The 12083-nt window shown below is 33.6% G+C and overlaps 1 long non-coding RNA gene across 1 annotated transcript; it reads left to right on the forward strand.

Moving 5' to 3' along the window:
- Positions 1 to 603: 603 nt before the first annotated feature.
- LOC141456051 (uncharacterized) lies at positions 604 to 11349 on the forward strand. Its single transcript, XR_012459562.1, has 3 exons — positions 604 to 1331; positions 8998 to 9732; positions 11223 to 11349. It is a non-coding gene; the product is annotated as an uncharacterized lncRNA (long non-coding RNA).
- Positions 11350 to 12083: the final 734 nt, after the last annotated feature.

Genomic DNA, 12083 nt, shown 5'->3' on the forward strand with positions numbered 1-12083 from the left:
ATGTACAGGTCACCAGCCTTAATACCACGTCCTCACCACGTATTAGCTCTAGCGTAATGTAAACAAACTGTAGCGCAAAATAAAATATGGTTACCATACATACGGTAAAATTAATTACAGAATTTTGCAATTAACATTTTATTTTTTCTCATTTTCATACAGTAGAAGTAGTGAGAAAGAATTTAAGACCATTGGTTGGCCTTAACTGAGAAAAAGAAAAAGGAAAGCATTGTAATAAACACTAAAAATGATTATACTTTGATAAATGGGATAGTAAAAAGTAATGGAAGAACCAGAGCGAGGAGTTCACAATTTTGTGATTTGAATTCTTTAAAAATACAAAGTTAGAACTTCTAAGAGTACTTATGATTGTACAGTTGAATGATAGATTTGACAAACCTGTTAGTTCAAAAGAAGATTCAATGATGGAAGGTATCTCTCAGATGTACAAGTTCTTTGTAAGAAAGCAAATTAAATTGTTTTAAATATGAGTCAAGAAAAGAGTTTAGTTTTATTTAAAATTACGATGCAATTTCTTCTCTATGGTGCCTTAGAAGAGACTGACCAGCAGCCCAAAAATCATTTTATACTTAGACAATTCATTCCACACAGCCACCGTTATTTACAGTTCAGTCACAACCTCCTAATCTTAAATCTTCTAATTTAGTTATGGCAATCAACTCCCAACTTAAGTAAATTTAATGACTGGCATTAAATATAAAGTTAAGGCATCTCATATTTTTTTTTGTACACTTGCTTTAAAATTAATAAATCACTTGCTTATAATCTACTCCTTGAAAAGATTTAATCAAATTTTTACACCATTCTAATTAATATCTTTCAAGCTTTTACGTTCGAAATTGCATCGTGTTAAATTCACTCAGTTTTCTGTGCTTTTGGACTTTTTGGAAAGGACTGAGATGATCAAGAAAATAGCCTTACGAAATATCAGCTGATAGGTCTAGCAAAAGTAGTCTAATTTAAATGTGATATCGATTAGCTTAATAATAATTACATTTAAAACTATATCTAACTACAAATACTGTACATCTTTAGAAAATATACTGTTTTCTGAGTTTACAAAATAACTCTTTTCGTATTGAGAATCTGATATTACCATTTAAAACGTAAAAATTTAAAAAAATTGTTTAATCTGTTGATTACAAAAACATGAACATGAATTGTTTGGGCATCTTTCCTAGAAACGGTAACCTAATTCTTTCTATATTTCTTGGCGTGGGATCAGACAAAGGAGCATCTTCATTCTTCTTGTAATTACCTGAGGACCTTGACCTAACTCAAATAGGGAGTGCCTTAGGTGGTAGTTGACTGTAAGTATACTCGTACTATCGAAAATTATACTTATTTTTATATTTTATTTTTATGAATTGTTGAAATTAATTTAATATTAGTTTTTAATTAATATTAAAGTTTATTTTTAAAATTATGTAGGGGCCAAATTTAAATTTTAAAGAAAGGTAAGTTAACTTCTACTTTTCATTAATTGGTAGTATTACTGCAATGTTGTGATAAAAAAAATTATTTACCAGACGGCAAAATCAGTTCACAAAAGTTTTAATCTCTCTCTACTTAATACTAGCTTTTTTTTGATGAAATACATAAAAAGTGTAAGTGCAAAATGCAAATGATCCGGATAGAGGAGAAGACTAAATCTACGTCGTATTAGGGCACAAAGGTGCAATTAAAAATATGCAAAACATTGATTCAACCATACAGACAATTCAAGAATCATGGGTTCAGCGCCATCCTATTTGTTCTGAAGTTCTGATCAGTAAATCAGATTATGTTTCACGAATTTCTTTAGGGAAAACTAAAAATTGTTGTAACCTTGCAAGAGAAATAATAATAATGATAATGCGCTTTTTCTCTAAATGGAATTGGCAGTTCTGGAAGGTTGGAACCATAAATCCTAGCTAATCTTTCAGAACCATACAACTTAATCTTCAAGTATAAATCGTTATCTCTTCAATAAATTAGAAGTTTAAACAATTCTTTTGATGGCATTTTTTCTGATAAATCTCTTAATAAACACTTAAATGATCATTTCTGGTGAGCATTTCCACAGTTCTCGGCAATGATCAATCAGAAAAGCAACGCATGAGAAATGTTCGGGTAGGCTGGATGAAATGCTGTCGATATTGTCTTTAAAATGCAATTAAGCAAAGATTTAATGCTTACTTATCTTGAAATTTATCAACAGAAAGAAGTTTTTATTTGTAACTCTATATTTTCACAATTATGCTTCATTAAATCTTTAGATTACTAAGAATGCCGAGAGATATGAGCGAAATGGTTGCTAATTTTCAGCTGCGTCCTTTATTCCGAGGAGAACCAGTGTTGCTTTTCATTTCTTAGAGACATCAAATCAGTCAGCTAAATAATAATTAAAGTTACATTAAGTAATCATTTTTATTTTAACGAAACGAAAACAATCAATGTTTAACGTAAAACCTGAATTGCAGCAATACCAATTCACCTTTACATGTTGGTCTTACCTAAATCGAGTGTTTAAAGAATACATTCTTCGTAAACTATTAGAAGCTTCAAAACTGTTTGTTTGCTTTGTTTGAATGGAAGTTTCAAAAACTGATCAACACACTTCGAAACAGGCAGAAGAAACTACAGAGATATTATTTAAATTTAACACTCTTCAAATCCAAATATGCAGCACCACTAAAAGGAGATGCATTTATTTGTTTCAATTTACTATCCTTTTTATTAGAGGGAATCGATATTCATATCCATTTGTTTTTCAATAAAAAGGTGCAGAAACGTAAGAAATTGGTTTTTAAAAATTGTAACATTATTTACTACCACATTGGTGAAATTTAATTGTAACCGTTGTGAAGTATTTTGTAAAAAAGTGACCGACAAAAACTAATAGATTAAAGTTCAAATTACATTCTTATTTTTTTATATATTTCAAAATTTTTTGAGTGATTGTTGCCCATCAAATAGAAACAGCAGTTTACACAGTAAATTGTAACAATTCTTGAAAACATTCGGCACTTACAGTTTGGCCTAGTTATTTTGTAAAGAAGTGCGCTTACACTGTATGTGCATGTAAAGGATGAGGAGAGGTTATACCCTTAAGAGATCCGGTCCTGGCAGCTACCTGAGGCAGGCAACTTGCTGGATGACTATCAAAACATTTCGTCTAGCCTGAGTATGCAGGACTATCGCTATTCATAACGGTAGTACTTTTCTTACAATAGGACAACAAACCCTTGGGCGTTCTTCTTTACGTGGTCAAGAATTAAGTAATTACGTTTGGGTGGTACAAGGAACACGCTAAGATTGCGTTTGAATTTACGTTTATTTATGTTTTGTATAAGTATAGACTAACATCTAATCATGCCAAGCGACAAAAATATTTTTATCTAATAAGTTTATTGACACACATACACTTACATTATAAAAATAAACAACTGAATAATCAATGGTTGGCCTAATCTTACTTTAATCTTTATTTGAAGATGTAAAGGATATTGGTTACATCAAACTATCATAATCCATTTTATAATCTTTACCAACCTTTAAGTACTTCCACAACCTGTTGGGCTACCTCCTTACTTCACAGATAGAAAAGTGATTGAAATAGCTTACAAAACCAAATCTGTTAAAATTTTAATATGAATGGAGGGAAGAGATGTCGCTCTAACCTAACAGCGTACTTTGCTCATATATTTTAGAATCGAAAACATTCACAGAAAATTTTAATATTCTCTTATGGAGAACTTGCATGCACAATTTCTTAATTATCATTCAAATAAATGTATGAATGTATAATAGTTTTTAAATATTACTTACAGTTTTAAGTAACAAATAAATGAAAGAGAAAAACGAAATAAGGTTTCATTCCTGTTAATTAAATTAAATTCGAAAAATGAAAACAATTTACATCGTAATATCTTGTACCATTGCACTTCTTTCTATAAATTCTGTGTAATTGTTTCGTAATAATGTTTATTAGCACTTTTCTGATGAACGAATTCTCTTCCCATAAAATGTTCAAAGTCTGTCAACCTTGGACTTGTATTGTGTGCCATTTAGATGCATCACTCAGCTAAATTATTACTATTTTTTTTCTCAAGTAAATTATAATAATAATACAAATTATTGATCGCAATATTTTATGCAGGAAATACTTCAGCTAATCTTCTAATTCAAGTCAACTATTCCCTACATGTTTCGAGTTATTAACATGAAAGTAGTTCCATGTGTCCGTCCCAATCTCCTTCTAAAATTGCTGTACAGCCCAATTTTTTCTAATAAGACCACTTCTATCAAACGTGAAAACTACATAAAGTTATAGATGGTGAAACCATATTATCTTAGTAAAGCTTTTTAATTGTCATTGGGTGATGGTTTCATTCATTGAATGATAAGTTGGTGATGAACATTGTAACCACATAGTACACATAGTATGTTAGAAAACGCGCTCAGTTTTACAAAATAAATCTGGTTATAAAAATGTTTTAAAATTTAGAACATTGCTATGAAACGAATAGAATTTTTACAACACTAAACATGAGTAAAGATTTTTGAAATTTATCGTTTGCGTGGATAATGCTACAAAATTTATTTAGTAAAATGGAAGTATTCAGCTGGTTGATTTTGTCAAATAGCTTGTCATCCGGTCCTGTGGTTGGCACCGAATTAAAATATCAAATTTGAATTTTTTTTTAACTCTCTTTATTTAATTTGTAACTGCCTATTAGCAAAAAGTAAATCGCATTACAATATATAAATAAAAATGGCTGGAAAGATTTGAATGAGAGCCATCCAACGATAAACATCATGAGTCGACTAACGCAAGATGCCGTTGAAATGAATTCGAAGGATGCCCTTTTCTATCATGCGATCAGGTGATCGTGAGGCCATCGACGTTTCAGTCTTCGGCGAGGGTTTGAAGGAAGAGTAGTTTGGGATAGATTGTTTATGAGTGGGTTGAAGTGTTGGGAAAGTTTGGAATGAAATTTGGTGTAACGGGATTTGGCTAGGTCAAGGACAAAAGGGATATTTAGATCAGTGTGGACGTAGAAAGGAGCGTTAAGGATTGTGCGTAGGATTTTAGATTGAAGGGATTGGATACGGTTGAGATTAGAACGCTTTGCAGTACCGTACAGTTCAAGTCCGTATGTCCAGATTGGGGCTAGTAGAGCTGTGTAGTTTCTTTTTGTTTGTAAGAGACAATTTGAAGCGTTTGTCGAGGAGTTTTTTGGACTTTCGGTAACGTAAGTAAAGTTCCCGTCGCTTGAGTCGAGTTTGAGGGTTCCAAGTAAGGCGCTTGTCGAGTAAAAGTCCAAGATAACGCACCTTATCTGCCGGAGGAATAGGAATATGGTTCAGGTAAATTGGTGGGAGAGTACCTTGTGATTGAAGGTAAAGGTTCTGTAATGAGATTTAGACTCGTTGACCTTTATTCTCCATTTGCGAAACCAGGGTTCAAGGATGTGAAGATGAGACTGGATGGATCGGATTGCGTTCACTGGATCTGAATTATGGGATAGGATGGCCGTATCATCGGCATACGAATAAATTGTAGTGTTAGGATGGAGCGGAAGATCAGCCGTGTACAGGGTAAAGAGAAGTGGAGCGAGAATACTTCCTTGAGCGACTCTTGCTAGGATAGGATGAACTGAAGAGGAGGAAGAACGTAAATTTGAACTTAAAGCGATTTTTCTGTTTTCTTCTTACGTAGAAAAATAGACTCCCAAACACTCTAATTGTTATTAACCACTAGTGAGTTCCTCAAACAAACAAATAAAAACCCAGTATCTTAATCTGTACGATTGCAATGACTTCTCCTGATAGGAGTAAAAAAATAAGGCTTTGGAATTAAAGGGATAATTATCGATTACGAATCCATCCAACCCAAGTAGCAAATCATTGATGCTCCACGGTGAACGTACGGAAAGTCTGTACGCAGCTTAGTCTCAGAAAAGCTGGACTTGAATTAATTTAAAATGAGCTCTATTTCAGAACAAAGATTGCAGGATCCTGCAAACTGGAATTGACCCAACAGGTAATCAAGAACTAGGTGGAATTGATTTTTGTTTTACCTCTCCCTGCGACGATGGGTTCACCGTCGATCTTGCGCCATCCAATTTGTTCCTAATAATAGAGCAGATCAAGTTTCAGGTTCCTACCACAGTTTTGTTTTTAAGATATTCTGTAAACATCTAGTTAATGCCAACTAACTTTAGAAGAATTAATGGAATTTCCAACACTGAATGAATTCAATGAACCGACAAATGCATTATAGAATACATTTCTGTGAGTTTCGTAAATTTTTCAGAGACGGCTTTCATGATTTTTCTGTAAAATGGCCATTCTAATCTTTCAGATGATTAATGATCAAAATGTTTTAAATCTTTTTTTGCATAAATAGATAGATTTTTGGCATGTTTTGAAGAATCTAGTGAAAACATAAAGCACCTTACATAGTGTACATAAATAGTTATTCATTAAAGGGCGTTGCACAAATACAGGGTGGGGCAAAAGGTATGAACCGGTTTAAAAGGGGTGTAAAACAAAAACAATTCAACTTACAGAAATTATGTTTATATTGTTTAATTCAGTACAAAATCTAGTTTTTTACATTAAGTTTGAAAGATGATATCACGTAGGTGGCGGCCGTCAGCAGCGATGCACTCTTGAAGGCGAATTCTGAAGTGGTTTGTGGACGATGTTTAAACACAGGAAGAACTTAAGGACAGAATCAGAGAGGAAGTTACGGCAATACCCATCGAAATGTGCAGAAGAGCGGTTGAAAACTTCAGAATTCGCCTTCAAGAGTGCGTCGCGGCTGACGGCCGCCACCTACGTGATATCATCTTTCAAACTTAATGTAAAAAACTAGATTCTGTACTGAATTAAACAATATAAACATAATTTCTGTAAGTTGAATTGTTCTTGTTTTACATCCCTTTAAAACCGGTTCATACCTTTTGCCCCACCCTGTATAATATCTTCATTAGATGCCTTTTTGAAGAATTAAATTAACTTATAAGTAATCACTATGAACCATTTGATTCTGATGTTGCAAAATATAATCTAGTTTCATTATTTGTTTTAAGTTTTTTTGTTCTTACCATTAGTAATTTAAATTCATTGGCATGTATGTAATATACTTTAACTAAACAGATGTTGCTGGTACTTGAAACAGTTGATGAACAAAATGGAACCGAAAGAAGATGGGCTTCGGTTGATATAAACTGTTTTTATACAAGCTAATTTAATTGTAGAAGAAACAAAACTGTTAGACAGTTAAAGCAAATGGCTGTTGTTTATGCAATACATTTTGTGCCCGACAATAAATGTCAACTCGTATTAGGGCGTCAACAATAATGCAGTCTTATTTAAAACAATCATCAATTCTAAGAGCCTAAAAATCTTATTTCTCTCATTTTTTTTTGTTGGTTAAATACAAAAAAACAACAAGATTTCAATTAATAATGTAAAATTAAATTAATTTTCGACAGCAACTGTTTCGACTGATACAAATTTGTGTTTCTCTTATTTGGTAAGCGAAAAGTTGCGAACTTTGAAACCTTTTCAGTATTGTCATTTTTAGAGCATTAATAACATTATTGTGAAGGGGTTTGCCAACTTTTTTGTGATTTCCTAGGAACAAATTTTCAAGGATTTCTTCAAACTTTCCAGCACCTGAATTGGGTTCAGCAGGTTATGTTGCCAAAGGCGATCTCTATTAAGTTATAGTAAGAAAAATGTCACCACAGTTTCATAAAGTCTACAATTTTTTTTCTCGCATTTTTTAAGTCTCTTCTGACTCTCTTGTCTCTAAAGGTCGAAGATCTCATATTCAACCTTGCCACTGCAAGAAAATCAAGCAGGATACAAGAGATGTTTCCTTCTTTTTGTACAGAGGCTCCAAGTTGGTTAGCCTGTTCTGTAGAGATACTTTTGAAGCTTAGTGTTCTTAGTAAAAATATTCAGGTTCCTTTCTTGATTGAGGCCCTTTTTCTGTTTAAGTTTCAGCATCATCCTCTTTGCTTGATGTGTTTGATATATCCAGCATCATTCTCTAAGAGATATTTTATCGTAGTCCTTAGTTATACCTGTAATCCCAATAAAGTATCCAGATGCCCTAATTTTGTCTTGTTAGCATGATCAGCCCTGAAAGAGCTCTGTTAGATCTTCTATTGCTCTCAAACAGAAGATGACATATTGCAAAAGTTCACCAGAGCCTTAAGCGCAATCTACCTAGCCAAAAATATGAAAATTTCGATTCCTGTTCTCAGATTTCTCTCAGCGCAAACCATCCTTTCTGTTACACGAGTGGATACATTCACTTCTTAGTGAAAATCTATACCCTTCCTTCATAAACCCCTGCTCCAACCTAAACTCTGAAAAGCACCAAAAATTCAGCTAACTTTATAAAGTATTTCGACAATGTTAAATCGGCCAATTATTTTACAATATAAATTCTGCAGCAGAGTTTTATCGTAATACAGTGACAAAGAATTTAATATCAATATATATTTTAAATGGATAGCAACAAATTAGTAAAAAAAGTAAAAAGTTGAGCTCTCTCTTTAGCTTGGACGTAACTTGATCAGAATACTGTACATGCATAATCTCTAGGAAATAGAAGATCTGCTGACATCATAATCTCATACTCAGCCGTTTATTTATTATCTATCTCAAAGTGGTCGGTTCGCACAAGTAAATAGAATTTATGGTCACTAATTGAAGCAAACAAAAAATAAGTATAAAATTATACACGTATTTTGATTCGTAAAACTGGTAATGGTTGCTTACTATTTGTTGATGAAAGGACTGATTTTTGCTGCAATTGATTATCTTTACAAAACAAAATATAAGTGCATTATTTAGTTAAAAGTGGAGAATTTTACGAAAATATGTTACTCTATTCTTTCTTGCTATTTATTTACAACACGATCTTTATAAAGAGATAATTCCAGCTATTTTTTTCTATTGTTTAAGCAGAAAACACTAGACCAAGAAGATAATGGAGAACGTCAGCGGAGATTTTGAGACCAGAGCGGGAGTAGAACAAACGATGCCGCGCCCATAAAGTACATTGTGAATTGGACATGAGCACAGAGCGGACCCGGGTGAGACAGAGTAAAGCCGAACGATTAGTCATTACTTGGCAGCTATAAATAGTGTACTACAGCCAACAGCTAGTACTAGGAGTATGTAACAGAAAGCAAACCTTATGCTTTAAATGCATCTATATGCATTCCTATGTTCCCACTCGTTAAGTATGTGGCTGCATCCAATAAGGTGCTCTACATTCATTTCAGCTGCTTAAGGCTATATTCTCGGTAAATATTAGAAGAATGACGTTTTCCTTGCACCAGTAAACAAATATTAAACATAATTTACATTCTGTTGTTGAGATTTAGATAGTTAATCACAAATATTCCTCGATTAAAACTTATAAAGACATGTCCTTAATAAACAGTGAAAGATCTTTCAACAGAAACAGCTTTTTGCCTTTCATTATCTTTTCTCAATGCATCATAAATTATTGCGTCTTACATTGAATTATTGCTGAATATTTTGACGTCTGCCGCTTGAAATATGGCATTAGAAGCATTCTATTGCTTTTCAGGGCATGGACTGTAACACTACACGTTAATCTTCCTTCTTGATCCACTATTAAATACTTAGAATACTTTTGAGAACGCTTTATTTCTGGAATCGCATCAGTTTTTGGTAAGTTATTGCTAAAAGTGCGTTAGCAAAAATGTCCTTTTTATCGATGCAAATAAAAAGATATTATTATTTTCTTTAAATGTTGAAGTATAAGTAACTATTAGTAGGTAATAAAATAGTTTAACATTGAAATTAACAATTAATACGAGGGTCGTTTGAAAAGTCCGTGCAAAAATAAAAACTACTTAATTTTTTGGAGTAAACCTTTTTTATTTTTCAACATAGTCTCCTTTTAGGCTTATACACTTCGTCCAACGCTGCTCTAGTTTGTTGATCCCTTCCGAATAATAGGATTTGTCCAAGTCTGAAAAATAGCCATTCGTTTCTGCAATCACCTCCTCGTTTGAATAAAATCTTTTTCCCGCCAGCCATTTCTTCATATTGGGGAACAAATAGTAGTCCGAGGGAGCCAAGTCTGGAGAATAGGGGGGATGTGAAACGAGTTGGAACCCTATTTCCATTAATTTTGCGACCACAACTGCTGAGGTGTGAGCTGGTGCGTTGTCGTGATGGAAAAGGACTTTTTTGTGGGCCAATCGTGGGCGTTTTTCTTGCAGCTCGGTTTTCAAACGGTACAATAACGATGAATAATATGCACCTGTAATAGTTTTACCCTTTTCCAGATAGTCGATGAGGATTATTCCTTGCGAATCCCAAAAGACAGTCGCCATAATCTTTCCGGCCGAAGGAACGGTCTTCGCCTTTTTTGGCGCAGATTCCCCCTTGGTAACCCATTGTTTAGATTGTTCTTTGGTCTCAGGAGTGTAGTGATGTATCCATGTTTCATCCACAGTGACGAAACGACGCTTAAAGTCCTGCGGATTCTTCTGGAACAGCTGCAAACCGTCCTTGCAACACTTCACACGATTTCGTTTTTGGTCAAGCGTGAGCAATCGCGGCACCCATCTTGCGGATAGCTTTGTCATGTCCAAATGTTGATGCAAAATATTATGTACCCGTTCATTCGAGATGCCTACAGCACTAGCAATCTCACGCACCTTCACTCTTCTGTCATTCACCATATCATGGATTTTATCAATGATTTCTGGAGTAGTAACCTCAACAGGGCGTCCAGAACGTTCAGCGTCACTTGTGCCCATATGGCCACACCGAAAATTTTGAAACCACTTATAAACTGTTCTAATCGAAGGTGCAGAGTCACCATAATGTTTATCAAGCTTCTCTTTAGTCTCCTGAGGCGTTTTGCCTTTCATAAAGTAGTGTTTAATCAACACACGAAATTCTTTTTCGTCCATTTTTTGAAAATCACTCGACTTCCTCGATTCAAACGAATGCCAAACACAAAGAAATAGACCGATCTGGCTGAAACTTAGTGCGTGTTCTTCCAAGAGATGCTACTAACTAAACATAACCTCGATACGCGCCAGTGGTGCTATCTCTCTGACTTTGCACGGACTTTTCAAACGACCCTCGTACATTTCTGTGTTGCAGTTCGTCACATGTTGTAATAATAAAATATGTTTTCTCAGCACTGTAACCCTCTCTATCTTCTGTGACTGAATCAATTCGTTCAAATGCTATATTTTCCAAACTCCCAGTTGGTCATGGGATTGGTTTCTTTAAAAGTTGGAGTTATTATAATTTGCTCATTGTTTTTGCAATTCATTGTTTGCAGTTTTATCTGTAATATTTTCAATTAAAAGTTTCTTGATTCACTTTTCATTTCAATGTAACTTTTCTTTAAAAGGATCGGATGTTTAAATCGGATACTTCTTAGTTCTGAGCTGGGTCTATGTGCTCCCAGATGAAAAATAACCACGGTAAATACTGCTGATAATCAGTATTTCTGAGGGCCCTAATCTGTCTCTTCTCAATTTGGAACTAATTATTTTTCCCCTCAGATTTATCACTTAATAATTCGTTTGAAAGTAATGATATCATTTATAACTTGTTTTCAAATTTTGCTCATAAATCTTTTATAAAAAATCTTATTTAAATGACAAGTATGTGATTATAATAATGCTAAATTAAAAATATGGGACGTCAGACTGAATGGACAACAGTTTAAAATTAGATGTAGTATGTATATATATATATTTTTTTAAGATGTAAATGTTTTGCTATGCAAATATTGGCGTCAGAATAGCTTTTCCATGTAAACTACTACAAGGCCTTCAACTTAAGGGTAAATATGGCGTTATTAAACAAAAGTTATTTAAAAAAACTTTTAAATTAACCGCATTTATGATTTTTTCGTTATAAATGATTTAATACACTATTATGAACTGTTGTTGCCTATACCTTTGGTTTGTTATCAAAAATCATCTACAGTTTAATTCAAATTCAGTGAAGTTATAGTTTTCTTACAACTTGAAAGTGCGGCTAGTGGA

This window comes from Rhodnius prolixus, unplaced genomic scaffold (genome assembly GCF_049639745.1).
Source record: "Rhodnius prolixus isolate KJV_2025 unplaced genomic scaffold, Rpr scaffold_4, whole genome shotgun sequence".
Taxonomy (NCBI): Eukaryota; Metazoa; Arthropoda; class Insecta; order Hemiptera; family Reduviidae; genus Rhodnius; species Rhodnius prolixus.